We start from the raw sequence: 7,473 nt of genomic DNA, 5'->3' as shown, positions 1-7,473 counted from the left end.
ACTGTGGGTTTATAGAACAAGTATCAGAACACCTACTGGGGATACACCTTTTTCTCTGGTGTATGGGTCCAAAGTAGTATTACCTATTGAAGTAGAAATACCATATCTAAGAGTTTCCTTGCAAGGCCTTGTTACTGATGAAGACTATAGAATATCTAGATTGCAAGAGCTCAAATTGTTGGATGAGCGTCGGCAAGTGGCGTTTGATCATCTCCAAGTGTATCAAAAGAGAATGTCCAGAGGATATAACAAGAAGGTTCGAAACCAAGAATTTTAGGTTGGTGACCTAGTCCTGAGAGAAAATCCTAAAAATCAACGGTTTCAAGACAACAAAGGGAAGCTTGAACCCAACTGGTTGGGTCCCTATATCGTTACTACAACTTTTGGCTCTGGTGCCTATCAACTCTCAACATCGGAAGGAGAACAGCTCCGCGAACCGATCAACACCATCCATCTGAAGAAATTCTTCAGTTGAATATTCTCTACTCCAGCAACTTATGTAGCTAAAAAGTCTTGGAAAAAATCCTAAAAATCAGAAAAAGTCATGAAAAAAATCCTAAAAATAAAAAAAAAGTCCTGAAAAAATCCTAAAAATCAGAAAAAGTCCTAAAAAAATCCTAAAAATCAGAAAAAGTCCTGAAAAAATTATAAAAATTAGAAAAAGTCCTGAAGAAATTCAAAAAAAAGAAAAAAAAGAAAAGGAAAAAAAAAAAAAAGAAAAAGAGAGAAAATGCCTTGGTGAAAACCTGGTAAATAGGCACCTCGGTTAAAAAAAAAATGAATCTCTGCCAAGTAGGTGAAAACCTGGTAAACGGCGCCTCTTGTACTCAAGCGCTCCATCTATCAACACAACATTGGCATTCCCACTTTCATGCATCTTTGCTTTCGCTTGTACATATTTCAATCACTTTTGTGACATCCTGGTTCTTTGGAACCCTCATGGCTTGAACTGATCAGTGTCCTAGTCTTAGGTAATTGACAAGAGCACATTACATATCCTAAGCAGTGTCAAACAATTCATCTATACGTCAATGAAACCTGGTCATCCACTCTGAGTCAGTCACCTGTCTCCTGACTACTGAAAAGTTTTATCACTGAGTAAACAAGCAAAACAACAAAATGGAAAACAATCACTAAACAGTGTGAGCTATGCATAAAAAATTTCTTTGTGTGTTGTCTTTTATATTGGTTTTCTATTATTATCCCTCAGAGTAACTCAAGGAAGTCTAGCTTGACTAAGAGGAGCAAGGATTGGGGGCATAATATTTTCTTTGTTTCCTGCTTGTAGGAATGATCCCAATGATCTAGAAACATCTAAATTAGCTGGGTGTCTATGATAAGAGCCTTCACATCAAGGTGAAATCGCCCCACGTACCTCGACTTCACTTATTTGAATGCTACAGGGAGGTTCCCATCATTTCTTTGTCTGTTTTGAGGGCATTTATTTATTGTGCAATCCGGGTCCATGCGTAATTTGTCCAAGGATATGAACAGAAAAAGGGTCATTGCGGACAAGATAATTAATATTGCACATAAAAAGAAATGAACTCTATTCTACCTGCTATAATTTTAAAACGCTCAATGATGAAAATTAAGCTTTTCAAAATCCAGTGACTAGGTTTAGGTTGCATTTTGCATATCATTTGCATTTTTTGAATTTAGAGTGATTTCGGTATAATAGCAATGCTCTCTTTATCTTCTGAATGAGAGTTTGAAGCATCATCATTTGATCTCAGGCTTTGGTTTCTTTCTAAATTTTCTACAAATTCAGGCTCTCATCTCTCATTCAAAAATCCTGGAGAATGTATTATTATTATGTTGTTTTTGCTCTAGGTTCATTGATAATTTGCATTGATATATTGCATATTAGTTAAATCATTTAGATCATTTATCTTATTTATTGCTTAAATCTTGTTAGATTAATCTTGCATCCATCTAGCTTAATATCATGCTCATATAGATTAAATCCTTCATCTTGGTGTTGTCTAGTCACTAGATTGCTTATAAAAATCTGAGAGCAATCTTATACTCGCATCTTTTAGAAGGCAATGGGTCGATTTGTTATGGTTTTCATATTCATGTTTATATCTATCTAACCATACATGTAATGACTTAATTGAAGTGTTGTGTATTGCAGATACAGATCCAGGTCCACTTTTCACACACACAATGGGAATTAACACAATGCAAACTTACCGGTTAGTGGGGAGATAGAAATACACATGCAATCACACACAAAGGGCCATCACATAACACTAGCATGTACGAGGAAAACCCAAGATGGGAAAAACCTCGGTGAGAAATGTTGCTGGAGTCTACTGCTCCAATCCAGCCTCACAATGAAACTCTTTTACAATGTTTAGGGCACCAACCCAAGGAGCTACAACCCCTAATTTAGGGCACCAACCCAAGGAGCACCAACCCCTAACTTGTTTATGGGCTACAACCCTGCACTGAGCTACAACTCAGTGATCACAATGATAACTTTTATTACAAAAGTAGTTGTCTTGTTATAAGTGAATCTTGTAACCATTTCATATACCTTACTCTGTCGGTGAGATACCTTCTCTGCTACATCGGTCCACTTCTCCTGCTGCTCTCCTTTGCTGCTTCAATGCCGGTAAACTCTACCAGTTCACCTCTACTCTCCTTCTGCTATGTTGGATCTCTTCCTCACTGTTCTTGTCTTTACCGGTATGACATTCTGTTGATTCTATATTAGCCTACTCTGCAGCTTCCTTCACCTTTGCTCTGTCGATATGAACACTATCAGTTCTGCCCTGTTACCGAATGAATAATTTACCCTGATTCTCCCTCACTCTCATTCTCTTCTCAGATACTCATTAAGCACTTGGTTTATTTGATCTCACATGCAGAAGTAACACTTAATCACTTCGCAGCAGTACACTCTTCTTCCATTCAGCAGCATTATAACTATGTCTTTGGCCTGCATATTTATAGTTTGGTTTTCTCACCAAAAGCCTATTCAAATTCTAGGCGGTTAGAGTTTCCTCATCATCCTCAAGGCAAACCAAATCCAATCAGATCTTCCCTGATCTGATCTTTCTGATAGCCAACTATACACCTCTGTCATTATCGCACCTTCTTGACCACGCCTTCTATCTTTGGCAATCTGCTTTTTACCTTGTCGATTGATCTCTTGGTTAAGCACCAAGATTGGTCTTGTTGTTTCCTTCAACTGCCTCGATCTTCTCAATCACTCTTAGTTGTCTCTCAGTTGTCCTCCAGACCTCGAGCCACAAAACTCTACAACAGCTCTACAACATGTCCCATGATTTGTGAGATCTACCATTAATGTCGACCAACTGTCAGCTTGACTCTTCATGTCGGTCTAGATAGGATCACCAACCAAACACTCTACCAGTTTCTCTTCTCTGCCGGTTTACTAACCTTGCTGGTATCTCACACTCTACCGTTTAACCTTCAAGTCTACACTTAGCTGAACTATCGGTGGAACCCCTTAACCAGTTGCCAGACATGTCTATCCAAAGCATGCACATTCCCACAAAGTGAGAAGTCATCTGCATTTGCACCTTGCTCATAGTACAAGTGGACTTCCATACCGGTAAGCACTCTTGATGACACCGTGTCATCAACCTTCAACGAACTCCATCTTCAATCCAGACCAATCTTCCTCTGATCAACTCAGACCATATCTTAGCCGGTTTGTCAAATTGACAAACCCATCACACTTTATTTGTACCAACATCTCAACATGCCTTCTTAGTCAGTCTAGTGCATATCCCTTATTTCATGCACTTGATGCACACCTCTTCTTCCTTATCTCACAAAACTACGATGCACACAATGCATGATAGGAGATAAGCTCCACTTACTGGTGGAGTGACACCTTGTCTTATGCACCCTGCAATGTACTCATGTGACTTCCTTGTTTGATCAGCATATCTTCAAAACAGGCACATGTGATCCGGTGTGGGCACATTCACTATCAGTCATTGCTTCTCATGATGATTGGATCTTCATTCAGAAGGAGTCCTATTGTTTTGCAACTTCACAGCATAATTGTGATCTGTTCATTCTTCTCTTGTTGTGTTGATGTGATTTAGGTAACATTCTGCCTCTTCATCACAAACAATAGTTCAAGCACCCTGGCCCTCTAGCTTTTATACCGGTCATGAGCTTTGCAGGCTCACAACCACTCACTTGGTTGATCTAACTTATCCATGTCAACACATCACTTACCAGTTGACATCCTTTCCTTATCGGTGATACATTATACCGGTACCGATCACCTTCCCAACTCATCCACATAAGTCAGGCACTAACTTGTGTATCGGTCTCCCGGGGTCATCTTCCTTACCTTACTGGTGTTCTGCAACACAAGGTGATATCAAAGATATCTCAACCTATACTCCTCCTTGACAGTGTTGCACATACATTTCTCATACCAGTATTCATTCAATACCGGTTGACATCAATGACAACACAATGCCAACAAGAAGATGGACCTATACTTATTGATTCCACTTGTTGCACTATTGAGGAGAAGGATTTAGATACTAAGGTTGAAGAGAAAGATGAATGGGTAATTGACAGTGGTTGTTCACATCATATGACCAGTGACAAAATAAAATTTGTGAGTATGGAAAGGTATGATGTTGGAATAGTTAGATTTGGAGATGACAAATCTTGTGTGATCCATGGGAGAGGTTTTATTTCTTTTGATGGTAAGCATAACACTGTTGGTGTCTTGTATGTTGAAGGTTTGAAGCATAATCTTTGAGTGTTGGACAGATGGTTGATAAAGGTTATGATCTACAGTTCAAGGATGAAAAACGCAAAATCTTAAATGCCTCTGGTATACAGATTGCATCTGGAACTAAGACTGAATGTAACATTTTTCATTTGAATGCTGGTGAAAAAAGTTGTTTGATTACTCAAATTGATGAGAGTTGGTTGTGGCATAGGAGAATGTGTCATGTAAAATTTGATTCAATGATTAAGATTAGTTCTACACATGTTGTTAGAGATTTGTCTAAGATTGTTAAGCCTACTAATCAAGTATGTAAGGAATGTCAGTTGGGTAAGCAAACATGGATTTCTTTCAAAAGCAAACAATATACATCTGAAGGACTACTAGATCTTGTGCATACTAACCTATGTGAACCGACAAATGTTAGAAGTGTGCAGGGTGATAGGTATTTTATGCTACTAATTGATGATTATTCTAGGATGATGTGGGTTGTCTTTTTGAAGGAGAAATTAGAAGCATTTGATAAATTCAAGATATTCAAAGAAAAGGTTGAGACTGAGTCTGGATTGAAGGTGAAATGTCTAAGATCTCATAGAGGTGGAGAATTTCATTCTGGTGAGTTCAATTCATTATGTGAGATGCATGGAATTAGAAGATAGTTATCTGTTCCTAGAACCCCTCAACAAAATGGAGTTGTTGAGAGGAAGAACAAAACTATTTTGGATGCTGAAAGGATTATGTTGATTGAATGAATTGTTTTGAAGATCTACTAGAGAGAAGCTATTAGTATTGTTGCTTACACATTCAACAAAGTTCACATCAAAGGTGATACCGGTAAGACCCCTTATGAGCTATGGTTTGGTCATGTTCCTACTATGAGATATTTCAAATTATTTGGTAGTAAATTTTATATCAAGAGAGATGAGGACATAGGAAAGTTTGATGCTAGAAGTGATGAAGGAATTTTCTTGGGATATTCTACAAAGAGAAAAGCCTACTGGTGTTACAATAAAAGACTAAGGAAGATAGGGGAGAGTGAAAATGTGAAGGTGGATGAGAACCTTGGGAAAGAGATCAGAGCATGTGGTTATGATGATGGTCAACATGTTGTTCTAGCCCCTATTCAGAGTGAATAGCCTAAACAAAATAATCTGGTATCTAAATTGTTAGTCAGGATGTGTTGTTGTTGGTGAAGGAGTGCAGGAACCTGAGAATCAAAACAAACAGAAGACTCCAAGGTATGTAAGACTGAATCATTCTAAAAAATCAAATTATTGGTGATAAGAACAAGGGTGTGATGACTAAAAGAAAGTTAGTCGTTGAAGAAGTATGTTTGATTTCTAAAGTGGAACCTAAAGATGTTACTGAACCTTGTAAAGATGAAAGTTGGATGAGAGCTATGAAAGAAGAACTAGATCATATTGAAAATAATAATACATGGGAGATTGTGCCTAGACCTAAGGATAAGAATGTTATTGGTACTAAATGGGTATTCAGAAATAAACTGAATGAAGCTGGTGAAGTTGTCAGAAATAAAGCAAGACTGGTTTGCAAAGGATATTCACAACAAGAAGGAATTGATTATGAGGAGACTTTTGCCCCAGTTGCCAGACTTGAAGTTGTTAGACTGTTGCTTTTTTATGCTGCTTATAAAGATTTCAAGGTATATCAAATGGATGTCAAATCTGCCTTTTTGAATGGTGATCTTGAGGAATAAGTCTACATTGAACAACCTAATGGATTTTCATTGTTGGATGATGGAGACATAGTATGTAAATTGAAGAAAGCTCTTTATGGATTAAAACAAGCCCCTAGAGCCTGGTATGCTAGATTAGATAAATACTTGTTGAAATTAGGATTTAGTAAAGGTGTTGCTGACAGTAATCTATACTTTAAGATTGAGAATGACAATATCCTGATTGTTGAAGTCTTTATTGATGATATTATCTTTGGTGGTGATTATGACTTGAGAATGAAGTTTGTCAGTGATATGCAAAAAGAATTTGAGATGTCTATGATTGGTGAGATGAAATTTTTCTTAGGTTTGCAAATTTCACAAACTGGAAAAGGTATATTTATATCTCAAAATAAGTATGTAAAGGAATTGTTGAAGAATTTTGGGTTAGATGACTCCAAACCTATTGGAACTCCTATGGTGACTAGCTATAAATTGTCTAAGAATGATGAATCTCCTAAAGCTAATTAGAGTTTGTACAGATCTATGGTTGGTGGACTACTATATCATACTCAGACTAGGTTGGACATTATGCATGTTATGTGCATGGCTGTTAGATATCAAGTTGATCTGAAAGAGATACATTTTATTGTTGTTAAGAGGATATTCAAATACTTTAAGGGAAGTGTGGACTATGGTTTATGGTATCTGAGGAATGATGATTTCATGCTTTGTGCCTATACTGATGTTGATAGGGCCGGTGATGTTGATGACCAGAAGAGCACTATCGATGGAGCATTTTTTTGGGTAAGAAGTTGGTTTCATGGGCTAGCAAGAAACAAGATTCGGTATCCTTATCTACTGTTGAAGCTGAGTACAAATTGTTGCTGCTAGTAATTCCACTTAGGTAGTGTGGATGAAGCAAATGTTAAAAGATATCATATTTTTTTATGATGAGCTTACTGTTATATATTATGACAATTTCAGTGCTATCAATGTGTCAAAGAATCCAGTACAACATTCAAAGACTAAGCATGTGCCAATCAAATATCATTACTTGAGA

Source organism: Cryptomeria japonica, chromosome 1, assembly GCF_030272615.1.
Source record: "Cryptomeria japonica chromosome 1, Sugi_1.0, whole genome shotgun sequence".
NCBI classification, from domain to species: domain Eukaryota; kingdom Viridiplantae; phylum Streptophyta; class Pinopsida; order Cupressales; family Cupressaceae; genus Cryptomeria; species Cryptomeria japonica.
This window is presented reverse-complemented; position numbering follows the sequence as displayed.